Source organism: Canis lupus, chromosome 2 (genome assembly GCF_011100685.1).
Source record: "Canis lupus familiaris isolate Mischka breed German Shepherd chromosome 2, alternate assembly UU_Cfam_GSD_1.0, whole genome shotgun sequence".
NCBI lineage: Eukaryota > Metazoa > Chordata > Mammalia > Carnivora > Canidae > Canis > Canis lupus.
Genome location: NC_049223.1, coordinates 11,467,934 through 11,490,858, shown reverse-complemented (window position 1 = coordinate 11,490,858; position 22,925 = coordinate 11,467,934). Strand labels below are relative to the sequence as shown.

At 36.0% G+C, this 22,925-nt stretch overlaps 1 protein-coding gene, 1 long non-coding RNA gene and 1 pseudogene across 3 annotated transcripts in view; 1 reads left to right on the top strand and 2 right to left on the bottom strand.

Moving 5' to 3' along the window:
- LOC119871079 overlaps positions 1-18,653 on the bottom strand; it is a 28,524-nt gene extending 9,871 nt beyond the window's left edge. Inside the window, exons 1-3 of one of the 2 annotated variants that reach the window (XR_005355195.1) lie at positions 18,402-18,653; positions 17,123-17,251; positions 14,855-15,372 (exon numbers count right to left, since the gene is read on the bottom strand). This is a non-coding gene — a long non-coding RNA (uncharacterized LOC119871079). Of the gene's footprint in view, positions 1-14,854; positions 15,373-17,122; positions 17,252-18,401 lie in introns of those variants that run through there. The other variant, XR_005355196.1, reaches the window with a different exon arrangement.
- Positions 1-22,925, top strand: part of MALRD1 (MAM and LDL receptor class A domain containing 1) — a 754,089-nt gene that overhangs the window by 259,548 nt on the left and 471,616 nt on the right.
- Positions 5,049-5,145, bottom strand: LOC119871152 (annotated as a pseudogene).

Genomic DNA, 22,925 nt, shown 5'->3' with positions numbered 1-22,925 from the left:
ATTTCCCACTCATTTTCTCTCCTTTCTGCTTTAATTCTTTTCACTATTTTTTATATTCCCCGTATGAATGAAACCATATAATTTTTGTCCTTCTCCGATTGACCTACATCACTCAGCATAACACCCTCCAGTTCCATCCACATTGAACAAATGGAGGGTATTTGTCGTTTAAATGGCTGAGTAATATTCCATTGTGTATATAGATCACATCTTCTTTATCCATTAATCTTTCAGTGGGCACTGAAGCTCTTTCTACAGTTTGGCTACTGTGGACATTGCTGCTATAAACATTAGGGTGCAGGTGTCTCGGTCTTTCACTGCATCTGTATCTTTGGGGTAAATCCCCAAGCAGTGCAATTGCTGGGTCATAGGGCAGCTCTATTTTTAACTCTTTGAGGAACCTCCACACAGTTTTCCAGAGGGGCTGCACCAGTTCACGTTCCCACCAACAGTGTAAGAGGGTTCCCCTGTCTCCACATCCTCTCCAACATTGGTTGTTTCCTGTCTTGTTAATTTTCACCATTCTCACTGGTGGGAGGTGGTATCTCATTGTGGTTTTGATTTGTATTTCCATGATTGCCAGTGATGCAAAGCATTTTCTCATGTGCTTGTCTATGTCTTCCTCTGTGAGATTTCTGTTCATGTCTTTTGCCCATTTCATGATTGGATTGTTTGTTTCTTTGCTGTTGAGTTTAATAAGTTCTTTATAGATCTTGGATACTAGCCCTTTATCTGATATGTCATTTGCAAATATCTTCTATCATTCCGTAGGTTGTCTTTTAATTTTGTTGACTGTTTCTTTTGCTGCACAGAAGCTTTTTATCTTGATGAAGGCCCAAGAATTCATCTTTGCTTTGGTTCCCTTGCCTTCACAGATGTATCTTGCAAGAAGTTGCTGTGGCCAAGTTCAAAAAGGGTGTTGCCTGTGTTCTCCTCTAGGATTTTGATGGATTCTTGTCTCACATTTAGCTCTTTCATCCCTTTTGAGTTTATCTTTGTGTATGGTGTAAGAGAGTGGTCTAGTTTCATTCTTCTGCACATGGCTATCCAATTTTCCCAGCACCATTTATTGAAGAGACTGTCCTTTTTCCAGTAGATAGTCTTTCCTGCCTTGTCGAATATTATTTGACCATAGAGTTGAGGGCCCATTTCTGGGTTCTGTATTCTGTTCCACTGTTTATGTGTCTGTTTTTGTGCCAGTACCACACTGTCTTGATCATCAGAGTTTTGTAGTACAACCTGAAATCCAACATTGTGATGCCCCCGGCTCTGGTTTTCTTTTTCAAAATTCCCCTGGCTATTCAGGGTCTTTTTTTGATTCCACACAAATCTGAAGATGATTTGTTCCAACTCTCTGAAGAAAGTCTATGGTATTTTGATAGAGATTGCATTAAATGTGTAAATAGCCCTGGGTAGCAGAGAAATTTTCACAGTATTAATTCTTCCAATCCATGAGGATGGAATATTTTCCATCTCTTTGTGTCTTTCTCAATTCCTTTCAGAAGCATTCTGTAGGTTTTTGGATATAGATCCTTTATCTCTTTGATTAGGTTTATTCCTAGGTATCTAATGCTTTGGGGTGCAATAAACCTAAATGGGATTTTGGGATTGATTAATTTCTCTTTCTTCAGTCTCATTATTACTGTATAGAAATGCCACTGATTTCTGAGCATTGATCTTGTATCCTGCCACATTGCCGAAATGCTGTATGAGTTCTAGCAATCTTGGGATAGAGTCTTTTGGGTTTTATAGGTACCTTACCATGTCGTCTGTGAAGAGGGAGAGTTTGACTACTTCTTTGCCGTTTCAATGCCTTTTATTTCTTTTTGTTGTCTGATTGCTGAGTCTGGGACTTCTAGTACTATGTTGAATATCAGTGGTGAGAGTTGACATCCCTGTCTTGTTCCTGATCTTAGGGGAAAGGCTCTCAGTGTTTCTAACCATTGAGAATGAGATTTGCTCTGGGCTTTTCATAGATGACTTTTAAGGTGGTGAGGAATGTTCCCTCTATCCCTACACTCTGAAGAGTTTTGATCAGGAATGGATGCTGTATTTTGTCAAATGCTTTCTCTGCCCCCCACCCCCCGCCCCGGTGGCTCAGCAGTTTAGCACCACCTACAGCCCAGGGTCCTAATCCTGGAGTCCCAGGATAGAGTCTACCTTGGGCTCCCTATGTGGAGCCTGCTTCTCCCTCTGCCTGTGTCTCTGCCTCTCTCTCTCTCTCTGTGTGTGTCTCTCATGAAGAAATAAATAAAATCTTTTTAAAAATGTTTTCTCTGCATCTATTGAGAGGATCATATGGTTCTTGTTTTTTTCTCTTGTTGATATGATCTATCACGTTGCTTGCTTTAGGAGTGTTGAACCAGCCTTGCATTCCAGGGATAAATCCCGCTTGGTCACAGTGAATAATCTTCTTAATGTACTGTTGGATCCTATTGGCTAGTATATTTTTGAGAATTTTTGCAACTGTGTTCATCAGGGATATTGGTCTATAATTCTCCTTTTTGGTGGGGTCTTTGGTTTTGGAATTAAGATGATGCTGGCCTCATACAATGAGTCTGGAAGTATTCTGTCCCTTTCTATCTTTCAGAACAACTTTAGTAGAATAGGTTTTGTTTCTTCTTTAAATGTTTGATAGAATTCCCCTGGGAAACCATCTGGCCCTGGACTTTTGTGTCTTGGGAGGTTTTTGATGACAGCTTCAATTTCCTCCCTGGTTATTGGCCTGTTCAGGTTTTCTATTTATTCCTGTTCCAATTTGGTAGTTTGTGGTTTTCCAGAAATGTGTCTGTTTCTTCTAGATTGCCTAATTTATGGGTGTATGGATGCTTATAATATATTTTTAAATCGTTTGTATTTCATTGGTATTGATTGTGATTTCTCCCCTTTCATTCATAATTTTATAATTTGAGTTCTTTCTCCTTTCTTTTCAAAAAGGATGACTAATGGTTTATCTCTCTACAAATTCTTTCAAAGAACCAACTCCTGGTTTTGTTGATCTGTTCTACAGTTCTTCTGGTCTCTACTTCATTGAGTTCTGTTCAAATCTTTTTAAACTCTCTTCTTCTACTTGGTATAGGTTTATTTGCTGTCCTTTCTACAGTTCCTTTAGGTGCAAGGTTAGCTTGTGTATTTGTTTTTTCCAATTTTTTGAGGGATGCTTATATTGTGATGTATTTCTGTCTCAGGACTGCTTTTTCTGTATCCCAAAGATTTTGAATGGTTGTATCTTCATTCTCATTAGTTTCCATGAATCTTTTTAAATTCTTCTCTAATTTCCTGGTTGACCCTTTCATCTTTTAGCAGGATGGTCTTTAACCTCCATGTGTTTGAGTTTCTTTCAGATTTCTTCTTGTGATTGAGTTCAAGTTTCAAAGCATCGTGGTCTGAAAATATGCAGGGAACAATCCCAATCTATTGGTATTGCCTGAGACCTGATTTGTCACCCAATATGTGGTCTATTCCAGAGAAAGTCCCATGTGCACTTGAGAAGAATGTGTATACAGTTGCATTCAGAGACAAAGTTCTGTATATATATGTGAAATCCATCTGGTCCAGTGTATCATTTAAAGCTCTTGTTTCTTTGGTGTCATTTGCCACAAGTGCCAGGTTGAAATCTCCTACTATTAGTGTATTATAATTTAATATGTCTTTACTTTGGTTATTAATTGTTTGATATACTTGGCAGCTCTCACATTAGGGGAATAAATATTCATGATTGTTAGGTCTTCTTGTTGGATAGACCCTTTGAGTATGATATAGTGTCCCTCTTCATCTCTTACTATAGTCTTTGGGATAACCTTTATCTGATAGGAGGATTACCACCCCTACTTTCTTTTGAGGACCATTTGAATGTTAATGGTTCTCCACCCTTTCATTTTCAGTTTGGAGGTGTCCTTAGGTCTCAAATGAATCTCTGGTAGACAGCAAATGGATGGGTCTTGCTTTTTTTAATCCAGTCTGAAACCCTGTGTCTTTTGATGGGATCATTTAGCCCATTCATGTTCAGAGTAACTATTGAAAGATATGAACTTAGTGTCATCATAATACCTATTCAGTCCCTGTTTTTGTGGGTTAGTTCTTTGGGCTTCCTATTTATTTTACAGGGTCCCCCTTAATATTTCTTGCAGAGCTAGTTTAGTGGTCACATATTCTTCCAGTTTCTGCCTCTCTTGGAAGCTTTTTATCTCTCCTTCTATTATAAATGAGAGCCTTGCTCGATAGAGTATTCTTGGCTGTGTGTTCTTCTCATTTAGGACCCTGAATATATCCTGCCAGCCCTTTCTGGCCTGCCAGGTCTTTGTGGAGAGGTCTGCTGTTAATCTGATATTTTCCCCCATATAAGTTAGGGATCTCTTGTCTCTTACCGCTTTAAGGATTTTCTCTTTATCTTTGAAATTTGCAAGTTTCACTATTAAATGTTGAGGTGTTGAATGGTTTTTATTGATTTTTTGGGGGGAAGATATCTCTATCTCCTGGATCTGAATGCCCATTTCCCTCCCCAAATTAGGGAAGTTCTGAGCTATGACTTGTTCAATATGCAGATTTTTCCTTCTGAGGCTATCATTTATTTCCCTTAACCTTTCCTCTTGGTTTTTAATTGTTTTTCTCTTTTTTCCTCAGCCTCCTCCTTGCCATAAACTTGTGTTGTATATCTCTCACTCTTTCTTCTACATCATTAACCCTCATCATTAGGACCTCCAGTTTGGATTGCATCTCATTTAATTGATTTTTAATATCATCCTGATTAGATCTAATTTCTGCAGTTATGAAGTCTCTTGAATCCTTTATGCTTTTTTTCCAGAGCCACTAGTAGCTTTATAATTGTGCTTCTGAATTGACTTTCTATACTGAATTGTAATCTAAATTCTGTAACTCTGGGGAAGAGAGCACTGTTTATGATTCTTTCTTTTGTGTTGAATTCTTCCTTCTCATCATTTTGCTAAGTGCAGAGTGGCTGTATGAGCGGGCTGAGTCAAGAATATCAACCATGACCTAAATAAATTTCACACTTGATGATTCTGACAAGGTCAAAGACCAGAAGTTGAAAAAATATGGAATGCTTCATGTTATCCTTGTGCAAGGGCCGTGCTAATCTTCTCTGTATCATTCCAATTTTAGTATATGTGCTGCTGAAGCAAGCACCATCGCTTTGATTCTCCAAATGGCTCTCACTCTGGCTCTTAGCTAAGAGCTCTGTTCAGGTACTTACACTACCAAAACCACAGCTTACCATGATCGCTGCCTTAATTGCTATGAGCTCCTTTTCCCCCTCTCCATCTCTAATACTTGAAGGTCTTATGCTATTTATTTCTCCAGTGGTCCCTGTGAGATGAGACTGAAGTGTAGGCATCCTTAGAAGCACTCATAACAGTGGAGAAGCTGGATACCCTCCCTTGGGCTTTTTCACACTGGAGAAATCAGAGGTTTTTGGGAGTACATCTTTGTGCTGTATGGCACTGGTTTGGGGAAAGGGTGAATAGGTCAAAGTAAAACTGCTCCCTTTACCCTTCAAATGCATTATTTTATTATTATTTTTTTTTCTGAGCCAAGTAGATACTCCAGCCTCATCCTTGGTTCTGGGACTTTCACAAAGATGCCTTGACTATGAATATTCCTAGTTGGTTTTTCTCTGAGGGAACTGAAGAAGACCATTTTTCTTGCCATCTTGGTGATATCATTATGACTTTTATGCTTTAAAAAGGCTTTCTCTAGCCATGTTCATATAAAATTCACCTATATTATCTACTATATGTCAGTAGTTTCATTGTTTCACAATTATGCCTTTAATTCATCTGAGAATTTATTTTGATAACTGTTATGAGAAAAAACCCTTTTTTCTTTAATAACTAATCACTTTAACACTTTTTTACATAGACATACCTTATTTTATCATGCTTCAAACATATCTTTTTTTGTTGTTGTTGTTGTTTTTGTTGTTGTTTTTTGTTTTTTTTTTTTTTTACAAATTGAAGTTTGTGGCAACCCTGCATTGAGCAAGTCTTTTGGTGTTATTTTTATTTCAACAGCATTTCTCACTTCATGTCTCTGTGTCCTTCTTGCAGTTCAAACTTACTTATTATTACTTAATTTGTTACGTGGATCTGTGATCAGTGATTGCAACCAACTAACATGATGGTTAGTATTTGTTAGTAATAAAAGTATTTTTATTTTTTAAAGATTTTATTTTTTTATTTTTTTAAAGATTTTATTTATTTATTCATGATAGTCACACAGAGAGAGACAGAGAGGCAGAGACATAGGCAGAGGGAGAAGCAGGCTCCATGCAAGGAGCCCGACGTGGGACTCGATCCCATGTCTCCAGGATCGCGCCCGGGCCAAAGGCAGGTGCCAAACCGCTGCACCACCCAGGGATCTCTAAAGATTTTAATTATTTATTCATGAGAGATGCAGAAAGAGAAAGAGGCATGGACCTAGGCATAGGGAGAAGCAGATTCCCTGTGGGGAACCCCATGTGGGACTGCATCCTGGGACTCCAGGATCATGCCCTGAGCTGAAGGCAGACGCTCAACCACTGGGCCACCCATGCATCCCAGTAATAAAGTATTTTTAAATTTAAGGTATATACATTGTGTTTTTTGGACATAATGCTATTGCACACTTTTAATAGACTTCAATATTGTATACACACAATGTTTATATGCAGTGCAAAACCAAAAAAAAAAAATCAGTTGATTCACTTTACTGAGATACTTGCTTCATTTTGGTGGCCTGGAATTGAAGACACAATATCTCCAAGGTGTACCTATAAGTACAATCTGGTTTAATTTACTATAATTTGTCACTGAATGATGTGTAGCCCTAGGTGACGAAATCTGCATCTTGATCCTGGTGTCTTTCTGTTGCTAGCACTTAATGATGTACATGTTGAGTAGAATCAGTCAAAGCCCAAACGTTTACATATACCCAGGGATCTGTTTTTATGTTGCCACGTCATTAAACCATACACCTACTTGCAGCTGTTCACCCAACAATGAATACATGTGACTACATTCATTAAACCTACCTTACTAGTTTGTTGTTACATGGGAATCTCTCCCTTTAGAAATAACCAGCTCTTTCCATCTTGCAGGATTAGGCCTGACAAGTTCAAGAACCAAATTTTCTTTCAGTATAACAACTAAAGGAAGCTAACATCATTATTTAGGGTTACTCTTGGCCTATGTCTTCTGCGATGCTTCTCTAATTCTAATTTGATGCCTTTTTTTTTTTTTTTTTTGAAGAGTTTTCCTGGACTCTGGGTATCTCATTTCCTTCAGGTTTGGGTTATCTGACTTTTCTACCCAAGTATTTATTACTACAGACTTGGAAGTAATGCCCCTGTATCCAGATCTGTGGCCATTACTCTTAATTCCTACTGAGATGATTCCAATTTGGGAACCAGAGAATTTGCCTATAGGTGGCAGTGTAGAACAGTTTCTGTTCTTGTGTTAGTTTCCCGTGGCTGCTGTAACAAACTATCACAAACTTGGAGGCTTTAAACAATAGAAAACAATTTTTCCAAGTTCCAGAGGCCAAAAGTCTGAAATAAATATCACTGAGCCAAAAGCAAGGTATTGAGAGGGTACTCCCCTCTGAAGACTCTGGTAGCTGCTGCCATTTCTTGGTTTGTAGACACATCACTCCCATTTTCTGCCTCCATGGTCACATTGCCTCCTTCTCTAATATCTGTGTCAAGTCTCTATCTGCCTCACTTTTGTAGTGACACTTGTGATTGCATTAAGAGTTCATCCATTTAATTCAAGATAATTGCTCCACCTCCAGAATGTTACTTTAATCACATCTGCATAGGCTTTGCTAAATAAGATATCAGGTTTTACAGGTTCCAGGGTTTAGGACCTGATATCTTTGGGGGCCATTATTTAACTTACTGTAGTGAACAAGTGAGATCAAATAACACAAAGTTTAATACCAGAGCCAGCATTCATTAACTGTGTGGAAATAGGTAATGGTACAAACTCTTTGTATTTTAGTTTCTTCATCTGAAAAAAACATCAGCAGACTACTACATATCTCATATAATTATTGTCAGCTACAAATAAGAAAATACATGCAAAACAGTCATCAAAGTACGTGTCCCTAATGCAGTGTTAAATGTTAGTTCTTACATTATGATAGAGGATTGGAAGGATCAGTTGAATTAAATTGCAGACAACCTATATACTACACTAAGGGGTTTAATACTGGCAGGGGTTGGGGGGATATTGGGAGCATACAGGAGTCATTTAGGTTCTTATGCAAATGAGTCATAAGATAAGAGAGGGGCATTAAAAATTAATTCTGGTGTCTGTGGACAGAATTGAGAAAAGAAAGAGGAAAATTCATTGAAATGATTCAGGGAGATTTATTGACACGAACTAAAGAGAAACAGTATCTCTGAGAAGTAAAGACCTTCTATGTCTTTCCAAGCCCATAAGCTCCAGCAAGGCAGAAGCAATGCCATTATTTTTACCTATATGATGAATGATTGCCTCTCCAGAGTTCTAAAGAATTTTCTGTTTGTAACATACATTCACTTTCAATTACTTATGAATACTATCAACCATAATGGGAAGAAGATGGATCTTTAAAATGAAATAAAGATATTCACAAAACTAAAGGATGCTACTTAGAAAAAATGAGAAGTTATGTCCGGAATGAAGTGAAAGTAACTTTTGCTTCTGGGGTTGGCATCATATCTGATGGCATGGAGGACTGTGTGGAAAAAATACTGTGGGCAAATATGCCTAGAAAATAACACTACTGATCCGCCAAATCACAGCCATTATTTTAAATTCTAAGGGCACTGAATATTTATATCAGAATCATATTAGATGAGAATCTTGACTAGAAGTTGCTAGGATAGTGGAGAATATATTTTGCTGTGGTCAAGATGCCAGGAAGGAAATGGTACCAATTAAGCTTTAGGATGTTTGTCAGGTAAGCTGTATCTGTAAGTGGAGGGTAGAGGTGGCTGAGACAGAAAGAGAAAACTTTCTTCCTGACTTTAGCATATGTGCTGACAAAGTGAGCACTCTTCCTGACTTTAGGGTTTTAATTTATTTCAGTAATATACTGTATGGTTGTTCTTATTTCACACATATTTATTTCTGTCTGTTGAGTTTTCTGCATATCCATGTGGGTTTATTTTCCTTCTCCTACTAGATTATAAATCTTGTTAATCCCAGGGCCTTAATATTTTCCCTTCTCTGTCTTTCTTAAATATCAGCACTAGGAAACGTGCTTTGAAATGCCTTTTTTTAATGAAACACTTTTTCTGAGTTTACTTCATAAAGTGGCTCCCTAAAAATTTAGCCAAAAACATCTCTTACAATAATCTGCATTTTCAATAATTTTATTCTAATGGAAACATTTCTTCACCTACATCTGCTTGGTTTAGTTGTACTCTCAATTTATCATTAATTTAGTTTAATATCTTCAGTCACCAAGGAGTACCATAAAAGTGGGTTTTAAAAACTTTTATCCTTTTAAATGAAAATGCATTGAATTTCAACTTTTCTGGAGATTTTGAGATACTAAAACATATTGAACAAAAGTTAAAGTCTACATGAGGCTTGGTATAAAAAAAATACATGGTGAACTTCAGTAGAGCAGAAAAGAAAGCTCTGTTATCTTCTCCAGTTGTTGGTATATTCATTCAGTAGTCACAGAAATATAAGTAAGGGAGGATAGCACAATTTCTTTATGAAGGTTTTTGCTTAAATCTGGTGCTTGTGTTTGCATATTAAAAAGCTATTTAGGGGTGCCTGGGTGGCCCAATGGGTTAAGCATCTGACTCAATTTCAGCTCAGGTTATGATTTCAAGGTGGTAAGATTGAGCCCCGTATTGGGCTCTGGGTTCAGCAGGGTGTCTGCCTGAGATTCTCTCTCTTTGTCTCTCACTTGTACTCTCTAAAACAAATAAATATCTAAAAAAATAAAAATAAATTAAAAAAGATATTTATTTGTAGGATGATATGAGTTCAATGCAGCCATCCAAGTATCTCTAATATTAAGACAGTAAATTATTTCTGAGAGTTATATGATACTTAAAATAAGCTAGGAGCAAAGGTAGTTTTCATTTAGTAATGCTATCTGGCACAGATCTTTTCTTTGAGGTACTGTTTACATTGATCTTACAAAGTCTGTCTTTTAGAACTGCAGTCATAATGAAACTCAAAATATAGTTCCTTTATCGCATGGATTTTTTCAGCAAGGTTCCTATGTAGAACTAATTTTCTTCAAGTTTTAGTGACAATACTATCCAAGGAAAGGATATGCCTTAGTTATCAAAGGGGAAGATCAGATTAGTTTATTAAAAGAAGCTGATAACAAAAAATTATATTTTGTTTTATAGGCTAAATAACCAAAGGATAGAAGATTGAGGTGTGACAAAATAAAGAACATGGAATATTATTTTTTCATGCATTAATGAATATATATCTCTCCATAGATCGACTCCATAGCATTTATTTAAAACTTATCTGTAAAAGTAATTTGAATCTGTAAAAGTAATTTGAATCGTTTATAAAAATATGTGTAGTCATACATAATAGGTACTAACACTAATGTACTTACCACTTAATAGTAATATAAATGTGTTGGCACTAATGGAAAAAATCATTTCTGCTTTAAATCCTTTTCTCTAGAGATTTCAGGTGATTTATCTCTCAGAAGTAAACTTTAACTAGAATAAAAATAAATTATGTCTATGGTTTATACTTAAAGCCTATCTTTAATTTGCCTATTTCAAAGAATAATATCTAAACAGTTAAGTGAACGATGATGAAAATGGGGGAAAATGCGAGGTTTATAGGTAAATTCTGACATCTAAGTAGGTACATGTCCTCTAGGATGTCTTCTCTGATTACACAAAGCTAACAGGGAGGTCTTATAAATGAACAGTAGTGGCTTTCATGTAATGAAGCATTTTCAAAGTAAAGCAATACTAATTGAATATTTATTGTATGATAGGCTTTGTGTGGATGCCTTTCATGTATAATCACATTCAGTTCACCCAGTGAACTTTTGTAGGGTGGTATAATTATCCCTATTTTCCTGTGAGTTTAGATTTTAACCAGCTTGCCTATATGAGCCTATAGTTTTAGTAAGCTTGAGAGCTGGAATCTTGAAATCCACATCTCACAGATGCTAAAGCCTTTGCTCTTAAACACCATCCTAAATTTTCTCATGAATCTCTCTCGCTTAAAAGCTAAGCATTTCAAAGGTTTATAAAATGATTTTATTGCAGTTTTATGCCTCAGGAGATAGAAAGAGAGAAAAGATGGTAGTCTATAAATACATCTGAAGAAAAAGAAGACTAGTGAAGTGTTAGTGATGGCGACCAGGAGAAAAAACAATAATCAGGAAGTGTCCAGTAATCCAAATGGTTCTTGCCTTCCTCTTTTCCTAATGTCCAGACCCTAGATTTTGTGGAGATGAGCCTATCAAGGTGATCTCATTCCGCTTTGCCAAGGACCATGTTAGCCCTCCACTTCTCAAGCGTGTGTTGGAATCGCCTAGGGAGTTTGTTAAAACCTGGGTATCTTGGGCTCACTCCAGAGTTTCTGATTAAGTAGGCCTGGGGTAGACCCTAAAATTTTACATTTTTAATAAGTTCCCAGGTGATATGGTTCCCTGCCAATCTGGGAATCACACTTTGTGGTCTCATTTGTTTAGTCAAGATCCAGTTCAAATTGGTGACCAGTTGGTTACTTGGAGATATAGTTAAAAACTATTGATACCCAGGCGTCCTAAAGATAACTCAAAACCCAAGCTCTGGGGATTGTTTCCTGCCCTGATTCTCATACAGGAGTGGGCTTCTAACTGATAACTTTTCATCATTATCAACATCCTATTGTATTGAAATATAACCCATCAGCAGTAGGGATGTGTGTGTTCCCTACCACTGTAGGAAATTACTGATGACAAAGGGATAATGCAATTCATTTGGTTTTGTGCTCCCTTGAGGCTCTGAATTATATTGCTGTTTATGCTTCCCTGTTTATATTGGCTCATAGAAAGCTCTGAATCAAATATTTAATCTCATGTTAGTGATTCTGTGAAACTTACAGAATGCATTTTGTGATTTAGTTTTATCCATGACTGCATGTACTGTTTAACGCATATTTTATATATATTTGTGTCTTTTAGTTTATGATGTTTTCTTATATGTATTTTTGTAGACAGCATTAAATTCTGATAACAGGGTGAGATTTTAAAAATAATAAAAATTAAGGAAGTAAAAGTAATATTAATGCTCTCAAATATACTAGTTCTGTGAATTTGTTTTAATTAGAACACTTTATTATTTGCTTATAATTTTTTTACTTTATTATGAAGTAATTTCATTTTCATTATTTGGCATAAAATAATTTAAAAGTTCTTAAAACTCTACAATTGTAAGGTTAGAAGATTATATATAGATGAGTTCTTTAGGCAACTGAGAATGTAGTATTTTTATTTCTGGCATAATAATACAAGTAATGCAATTTCTGGGATAAAGTTTGGGTTCAGATTTTAAAAACTATCAGTATTACCATTTTTTAGAACTGCCTCTGTATCTGGTCAAATTTTCATAAGAATGTAGTGACTATGTAGGCAGCTTCATAAATACGAAAACTGTAACATGATATTCCCTAAGAACTATTACTTGTGAAGGCATGTTAAAATGTAATTTAAAAGATATTTTTGTACATGAATTATGTGGAATGCTTTATGCTAGTAATGGAAGGAGATGCAAGAATCTTAAAATTTAAGAGTACAGATAAGACAGATTTTAAAAATTAGGTATCATTTAAAACAGAATTTAAAGAATACAAAGAAGGTACAGTGTTACCTGGCACAGGGGAAAGAGGATGGATAGCACACAAAGAAAAGCATTATGAAAAAAGTGAGTTTTGAGCTGGCTTTGAAGAGCTGTAGAGAATTTCATTAAGGCAATATAAAAGTGGTGGTTATACACATTATGAAGGAATGATAAGCATTAGTTTTATGACATACAAACTTAATAACTTGGAGCAAATGGTTGACAGGAAAATGTTTGATTCCCAGATTCTGTGCCATGGTGACTAGAAGAGAGGTGGTACCAAAGCCAGAAATAAAGATCTTCTGTGATGATTTGTAAGACAACAGTTAAGAAAGAAAAGGAAGAAAAATGATATCAGAGAGGGAACATGCTACTGTATTAAGAAACATAAGCCCTTGAGAGAGAAAGAGAGAGAGAGAGTGTGTGTGTGTGTGTGTGTGTGTGTGTGTGTGTGTTCTCTGATTATTGGCAATCATTAATGTCAAAAGGATAATGTAATCACTGGGGTATAGAGAAGAACATGACTTTAGAGACTCTTCTTTTAGTGTAGCAGGGCTGAAAAAGGGAACTAAAAATACACATTTATGGGTCACATATTTTATAATTCCACCAACATGAAGTGTCCAGAATGGGCAAATCTGCCGAGACTATAAGTAGGTAAGTGGTTAACCAGGATGGAGGAGGATGGAATGTACAGTGACTGCTAGCGGATAGGAGGTCACTTTTTGGGGTGATGAACATGTTGCAGAATTGAATAGTGTTCATGGATTCACAACTCGATGAATATATTAAAATTCTCTGAATTATGTACTTTATAAATGTGAACGTTATGGTTTGTGAATTGTATCTCCATTAGATTATTATAAAAATAAGCAACAAAGGGGTAAGTTTATTTTAGACTCCCATATTCCATTGGTAAGAAGTGAATTTTTAAAGACATGATTAAATTAGGAATGTTTTAATCTCTAAAAGGAGGTAAAAATTAGAAGATGTTGTAACTGACAGAGTAACAGAGTGGAGAGGGAAGTGGAATAAAAAAAAATCTTGAGTAGGGGTGCCTGGGTGGTTGAGTGTCTGCCTTCAGCTTAGTGTGTGATCCCAGGCTCTGGGATCAAGTCCCACAAAGGGCTCCCCGAAGGGAGCCTGCTTCTCCCTCTGCCTTTGTCTCTGCCTCTCTCTCTCTGTCTCTCTCTGTCTCTCATGAATAAATAAAATCTTTAAAAAAAATCTTGACTAACTCAGTAGAAGGATGAAAGGAAAAGGAAATCTAAAAATGTTGGAACAAATAAGAAAAAATGATATGGAGGAAGGATAAACCATAAGGTCATGATATTTAAGTTAAATAGATTTGGACTTCAACTATCTCGTGCTTATAAAACACATTAAATAAAAAATGATTTAGCAAGTTTGAAGATAGTATGATAAAGAAATAAACTTATACCATTAAAAGACCAAAACAAGCCAGTGTGACAATAACATTTGAAAAAGCAAACATTAGGTCAAAAATGCTACCAGAGATAGAAGATTGTTTTGGGGCACCTGGGTAACTGTCAGTTAAGCATCTGCCTTCAGCTCAGGTCATGATCTCAGGGTCCTGGGATCAAGCCCCGCATCTGGCTCCCTGTTCTGTGGAAAGACTGCTTCTCCCTCTGCCCCTTTGCCCTTTCATGCTCTCTTTATCTCTTTCAGGTAAAATAAAGTTGCTTTTTTTTTTTTAAAGGACCATTTTATGAGAAGATAGTCATTACACTCAGCATGTATTATCGTTCTAAGTTTGTCTTTTATAATTTATCATATACATAACAAAATTTGCAGAATGACCAGAAGACACAGATATATGCATATTTGTAATTAAATGGAAAATTTTGACACGTCTCCCTCAGAAAGATATTAAACAGACAAATCAATATATAGAAGTCATATAATTGGTAAACTTGAAGTAATTCATGCATCTAGAACACTATACTCATGTTGTTCAAAAGAAATATAATGCAAGACACATGTGTAATTTAAATTTTTTTCTATTACATGAAAAGAAAAATAGATGAGATTATTTCTGGTATATATCTTTACCCAATATATGCAAACTTCAGTTCAACATATAATAAATATAAAATTGAGATATTTATGATCCTTTTTATAATCAATTTTCAATATCCAGTGTTAACTTTACATTTCACATTGCCATTTGAACACTAAATTTCCATCGGAAATAGTTCTTTTCTATGTAGACTTAATAAAGTTCACAGTTGAAAAAGTAAATTCAGGTACTCAGATTGTTCCCAGTATATTTGAGTTTAATATCAAAATATTATTTTCCTTTCATGTTGTCGTCATAATTGAGAAACTGGCTTATTGTATTTACAGTTACCACTTTGACATTAAAGCAACAGCATATTAGTTTCGAAACTTCATTTGTGAGCTACTTGGGTGGCTCAGCTGATAAGCGTGTACCTTCGGCTCAGGACGTGATCCTGGAGTCCCTGGATCGAGTCCTACATCAGGCTCCCCGCATGGAGCCTGCTTCTCCCTCTGCCTGTGTCTCTGCTGCTCTCTCTGTGTCTCTTATGAATAAATAAATAAATAAAATCTTTAAAAACAAACTTCATTTATTCAAGTTAAATGAATTTTCTAACCCTTTTACCAACTTAGCATTATTAACATCAGTTTCAAGGATGTATATCAGAAATTGAAAGGCAGTTGAAGTTTTTATTTCAATTCCTATCAACACTCAGTGTTATATTAGTTTCAGGTGTATAGTGATTGTAGTGATTCCATACATCACTTGGTGCTCATCACAGGGACCTCCTTAACCCCCATCACCTGTTTCACCTGTTTCCCCCTCCCCCAAACAGCAGTTCTCTGTAATTAAGTCTGTCTCTTTCTCTCTCTTCCCTTTGCTCTTATGTTTTGTCTCTTAAATTCCACATAAGAATGAAATCATATGGTATCTTTCTCTGACTGACTTATTTCCCTTAGTATCATACTCTAGCTTAATATATGTTATTGTAAATGGCAAGATTTCCTTCCTTTTCTATGGCTGAATAATGTCCCATTGTGTGTGTGTACACACACCACTTAATTTGTTTTTCAGACCTAGGTCTTCTTTTATTATTTTTCTCTTATATTGAGCAGGGAGCCTTACATGGGTTTCCATCCCAGGACTCCGGAATCATGACCTGAGCTGAAGGCAGGCTCAGATCTATGGCTATAGCTTTGTCCTTTTCTTTTTTGGGATAAATTTCTCTGTCTCCTCACTTTGTCTGCCTCTGTGTCTTTTTCTATGTGTTAAGAAAGTCAGCTATGTCCTTTGCTCTTGGAAGTAGTAATTTTATGAAGAGGAGGTCCTGGAGTCCCCTGCAGTGCAGTGTCCCCTGTTCATCAGAACCTGGCACTTCAGATTATCCTATCTGTGTTGCTTACATCCTGCTGTTATGTCTGAGTCACTTTTCCTTTTGAATGAACTGACTCTTTGCTTGTGGGCTGTGTTTGCTCCTTGTGGTGTAGTAGGACACAGCCAGGCCAGCTCTGAGGAGGGTGGTGTCTGCTGGGGAACTTGGAAGTGAGGTGGCAATGTTAGCAAAATTTGTGTAGGGCCACTAGTTGTATGCTGGATGCCAAAGTGTGGTGGCTAGGGACTGCACACAAGGGTCACTGCAGATGTGAGGCTGGGCTCAGCAGGCATTGATGAATAGAGATTGCTGGGTTTGGTTTCTGAAAGTGGCTGGTGGTATGCAGTTGGGTTTCATGTGGAGGCTGAATAGAGCTCATGGAAGCAGCTCTGTCCCAGGTAGCTGGGTGGGCTGTAAATGCAGCTTTAACAAAATTTGTTCTGAGCCCTGGGCAGAGGCTGTAAGTAGCTATGCAGCCTAAATTCCTGCAGGTATTTCTGTGTTTAGGCTGCGGGCCAGGGGGAGGAAAATGGTGCTTGCTAGCTCCCTTATTTCAAAGAAATCCCCCAGCATGCTCCAAAGTCAATATGAACAGATCTGTCTTTTTTTGCCCCTACTGTTGTGTAAACTGCTTTTAATGTTGCTTACCACACAGGCTGACCTCTCCTTAAGGGCTGCAACTTAATATCCCTCACCCTCTTCTCTCACTCATTGCTGAGTTAGGTGACCTCCAAAGATTCAAGTTCCAAGTACCATTGGTTTTTACAAACTAGAGAATTCGGTCCCTATGATTTTTAAAGCTGAGTGCTATGAGGATTGGTCTTCCCCATGTGAGCCCTCTGGTGCGAGGGCCCTATTCTCTGCTGTCTTTGTTTGTGTAGCTCCCTCCCTTCTGCAGACAGCCTCCCTCAGCCTTTCTGACCTTCTGAAACATTCAGATACAGTTTCTTCTCTTAACTTTGTTGTGGAGTTTGTTCTGCCCATCTTAGGAAAACTCTGGTGTATTTACTTGGATGTGGATGATCCATAATTGTAAATGTGCGGCAGGGTCCTGAAAAGCAAATTTAAATCCATTAATATCAATAAAGCTTTCTTAAAATTATTTGAGAAATACAATATATATAATATATATATTATATATAATGCTACCAATTATATCTAAATTGAGCTGCATGTTGATTTATGTTAGAAAACAGGTAATAATATTGTTATTAAATTGTATTATGAAAACCTTCAGTTTCAATATGAATTCTTGTGCCTGCCACTTGTGACCTAGTTTACAGTGTCAAAAGTGAGCTTTTTTTCTTTATTGAATTTTTTGGTTTTGTTTGTTCATATGCAATGTGATATTGATATAGGTGAGAAAATATATATCACAGTGCCAGTTTTTTTTTTTATCATTGAGAATTTAGTAAGCATTGCTTTTGTTTTAAAGAAATCTTGAATTGGAGTTAACAATTAACATATACAGAACTCTGAATAAGAGTTTTATGAATCTCTTCCACTATTCATCCAACATACTCTGACAAAGAACATACATGCAGTCATTAAATTCATTGCCTTCTACTTCCTTCAGTGGTTCCATAACGTTGACATGATTCATAGCATTAGTTTGTAAATGCTGAATGACCTTAGCAGTAAAATCCATGAAATTTTATGTATAGAGTGTGAGATAGTACTACATGGATATACTGTAGAGAATCACACATATAATGAGTTTCAGTTAAGAGACATAAATATGACCAAATACAAACATGACCAGAAATATAAGTAGATACATTTTGGTAAAAATTCCTCTTCTTATTTAATAAGGTGCAGGGTAAATAAGAGAGGTAAGCAGAGAAAATAAAAGGTTTATAAATCATTAAATATTGGTGGCCATTGTTCTTTGGAGGTTTTAATTAGAAAGTCAAAATCACCACATTAGGAAAGCCCAAGTTGTAAACTGATTGTCATATATTCTCTAAAAATAAATTTAAACTGTCAGACGAAATTCAGTTGGCAGGGAAAAAGAAAAGAAATTCTGGTTCCTTTAACAATTATATAACAACTGTTAAATTTAGAATTCTGATAATAGGAAGACCTTAAGTCCTGTACTTTCCAATTTATTCGTCTTTCATAATTCTGATTTGTTATATAAGCACAAAACACAGAATACAAAGTATCATTCTTTTAATGGTCTAAAACAAAACCAATCTTACCTCATATGTAAATCTACTGCATTGCTTTCTTAGTTTAGCTGTACTTGATTTATAACATTCTAAATGCAAAATAATTTTTCCTGAAGATTGAGTCACGTCTTTTTTTTCCTCTGAATTTGAAATTTACATTTGTTGAGCTCTTTTGTTCCAAACATCATATTAAAACTTGAGGTGCCTGAGACAGAAAAGACATATCTCTAACCTTAAAGGGCTCACAATGTAATAAGTAAAATGAGTTCTATGCCAGTTGTTACTGCCAGCTATGCAATGGGCCTCTGTGATGTCATGATGAACTCATCCTGGCCATGGGTAGGGCTGGTGATGCTTCCAAAGACCAGCCAAAAAGAAGGCATTATCATTTCTAACTCAAAGGGGCACAGGATGGAGACTGAGTCATGGAAATCTAGGAAAAGCTGGAGCTGTAAAAGAGGCATTGCCCCAAAAGAAAAAAAACCTTCAAAAGAACACAGTTCCCTAGCAGAACTTGAGCTTAAGATTTTTTTGTTTTGTTTTGTTTTGCTTCCAGCTTTAATGAAATGTGCTTGAAGTGAAATGAATATAAGTTCAAGGTGTAAGAAGTAATGATTCTCTATATGTAGAACCACAATAATATTAGTTGACACATCTGTCATTAGGATCTTTAACTGTTGGTTCAGATCTCTTGTTTTGCCCTCATCATCATCCCACTCTCCCATCTATCAACAAATCTGTTTATTCTACTAGTATTTCATGCCATCGGGCTTTCATTCAACAATTACCTAACCTTTGAAAGTTGAGCTGAAAGTCAGCTCTCCTGGGAAAACTTCCCTGGACCCTCTCCCTAGTCTGATTCAAATATTTCTTTTCTGGATATTATCTGCATTATACCATGTGTCCCAGAATACCACCCATATTAATTTACTTGTCTACCTCCTTCATGGTTCTATAAGCATCTCAAAGGAAAAGGCAATGACTAATTTGACTATTTTAGCCAACACCTAGCATGGGGCTATCTCGTATCAGGTAACTGTGAGAAAAAGGGATACCATCATTGACGAAATGACAACAATGATGAAATAATTAATATTTGGAACAAGAAGAGTCCTTAAAAAGGAGAGCTAAAGGAAAAGCCAAAGGATATTGGTGACAATAATAAAATCTTGAGAATAAAATTAGTTTTCTAAGCTGATATAGAGAAAATTGAAGTGCTTTGATGAATTATTTCCTTATGTGTTATATTCTTAACTCATGTGTACAAATATATTACTTTTGTTCACTTCGGATATATTTTACATGAGATGTATGAAGTTTCTTGTAAAAAAAAAGAGGAAAGATAGAAAAATGTCTTGAGCTAGAATTTCTTTGGGGAAATCACTAGGTTTAAAATTAAATTTACTCATATTCTCTTTAGAGTAGAGATCTAAATTTCCTGCCAGGGATTACTTCTCAGTCTCTTTTAAATTAAATAAAAAGTTTTCTAACTAAACACAGTCATACTGTTGGCTAGGATGTCACGAACTCAAAATAGTACTCTGGGAAAGCTTATAGTGAACTAATTAGAAAATGTAGATTTTTAAAAGATGCTATTTATTTGAGAGTTGAGAAAGAGAGATAGAGGAGGAACAGTGGGGAGGGGCAGAGGAAGAGGGAGAACAGACTCTGCATTGAACAGGGAGCCTGAGGTTGGGTTAGATCCCAGGACCCCAAAATCACAATGTGAGCCAAAGTTGAAGGCTTAACCAACTGACACATCCAGGGATCCAGAAAATGTAGATTTTAAAAATTAAATTATTTTTATTTTATTATTAAATTCAATATTTTAACTTTTTATCAAGAGAACTTCTAGAACATATAAATAGGAACACCCAATAGTTCCAAAAGAATCAGCGTATTTCAAAGCCCTGTCTAAAATGAATGAAAGGACATGATAGGCTATTTAGGAGATGGAAATATCTGGTCCTAAATTATCCTGTATTACACTTAGTCTTCATGTTAAAATCAAAAAAGAATTCCCTTTGAACAGTGCTTAACTGTGGTAGCTTGATATCATTTCCATTTTATGGATAGTGTTTCCTTAGTGTAGATTTCAGTTGTGACATTTTGTACTCCTATAGTTAGAAAAAAGGAATCAGCCACCAAACACTGCAGTGGTATTTGTTTACATTTTTAAGTACTTCTTACATGATCTACATCTTTTACATATTCAGAATTTAGATTGGCCTTTCCATTACAGACCAGCGCTGCTATAAATAACTGATAATGGCAATTGCTGATGAGGGATGCTGTAGAATAACATAAAGGTCAAAGTATGATAATTCATGATCATCCTTAACAAAGTGTACAAGGCATTAAAATACTCATATTGAACTCTGGTGGCAAAGCAGAGGGAAGGAATGACACAACATGAATCCCCTCAAGTAAATGTGAATGTGAGAAGGTTAAAAACTAGACCCAAGTTATCTACTCTTTCAATGAATGTCTAAATCTGAGGGTCAGCTTTCCATGCATAGCACAGGTATACACATAATTTTATACATCACGGCTGTTAGCTACTCATGCTCTATTACTCATTTAATCTCTGGTTAAGTATAGTGCAGATTTTTAAACAAAAACATGGTGCAAAAGTAGAAATGTTTCAGATCTCAAGGCAGCATAGCTTTTAGCATCTTGAAAGGTATTTCCAGTTGTGAACACTCAAATATAAGAATCACTTACATTTTGAGCAAATGACACGTTCTTTGTTTTCCAGAGTCCTGTAATATTGAAGGAGTGAGAATCTAACTGGAAAACCTTGATCCATTTGCATACATGTGATTGTCATTTACATCTGACAAGCCTATCTATCACCTGTTAACAGACTGCTTGTAGTTTCTTTTATACCCTTACACTAGTAGGTTTATGCTGATTTTAGATTATAGAGTAAGCAAAACTGCTTTTCAAATGAAAGTGTCTTCACACAGTTGTCTCTGTATCACAGATACTAGTTTTTTGAGACAGAGTGCTATATTTCTGTTCCCTCCAATTTCTCCTTCGACTTTCAGTTCATATATTCTTAAAACTAAATTAACTGACCAATAAATAGGAAAGAAAGCTTAAATATAGCTGTGCTTCTCAATCATTGTCACATCATTGAACCTGTAGGAAACAATAGTATAGTAATACTCTGGGTAAATTAGAGGGGATTTGAGCGGGTATTTATATATATGATGTTTAAGATTAAAAAGTCTTCATGATTTCTTTGTGTAATTATGGTAAGAAAAAGTGAAACATTGGAATACAGGATTTGAATAGAACTAGTTCTTTTTTAAAAAATATAATAAAAACGAATTTGTATCCTGTTAAAATAATTTTTTTTAATTTTTATTTATTTATGATAGTCACACAGAGAGAGAGAGAGAGAGAGAGAGGCAGAGACATAGGCAGAGGGAGAAGCAGGCTCCATGCACCGGGAGCCCGACGTGGGATTCGATCCCGGGTCTCCAGGATCGCGCCCTGGGCCAAAGGCAGGCGCTAAACCGCTGCGCCACCCAGGGATCCCTGTATCCTGTTAAAATAGTTTTTTTTTTTTAATTTTCTTATTGTGATAAAACATATGTAACCTAAAATTTTGCATATATAACAAGTATTCCTTGTTGCTTGACAACACTGATTTTCTCTTTTGTTTTTGATAATAGGCATCTTATGCATGTGAAGTGGTTTCATGGTTTTGATTTTGCATTCTTCTAGGGATAGTGACATTGACCATCTTTTTATATACTTATTTGCATCTCAGTTCAAGTTTTGTCTATCTTGAATTGTGTTTTTATTTATTTATTTATATTTTTTTGAGTTGTGGGAGTTCCTTATATATTCTGGATTTTAACCTCTTATCAGAATGTGATTTGCAAATACTTTTTTCAAATTCTGTGGGTTGACTTTTCATTTTGTTGGTAGTGTCCATTGATGTACAAAAACTTTAATTTTGATGTAGTCCAGTGTATTTATTTTGTTGTTGTTGTTGTTGTCTTTGCTTTTGGTGTCATATCTAAGAAATTATTGCCAAATGCAGCCATGAAGTATTTCCCCTAGGTTTTCTCTTGAGTGTTTATAGCTCTTATATTTAAGGCTTTGGCTTAGTTTGAATATATATATATATATATATATATATATATATATATATATATCAACTTTGCTATTGTGCAGATGGATATCTATTTTAACCAGCACCATTTATTGAGAAGGCTATCCTTTCCCTATTGACTAGTCTTCATACTCTTATTGATGTAGTTTTAGAATATAAGTGAGGTTTGGTGGGATGAGGTCTGGAACCAATGACCAAGAAAGAAGTCTTGAAACACTTTTTGTGCAAAATAGTGGTTTTATTAAAGCATGGGTACAGGACCCATGGGCAGAAAGAGCTGCTGCCCAACGTTGTGAGGGGTGGCTATTTATACACTTGGGAGTTGGGGGAGGTAAAGAAAAGGGAGGTTGCTAAAAGATTTTCATATGCTGAAGAGGACTCACAGGATACTGGAGGCCTTGCCGTTGTCAAGTTAAGATTGTTTT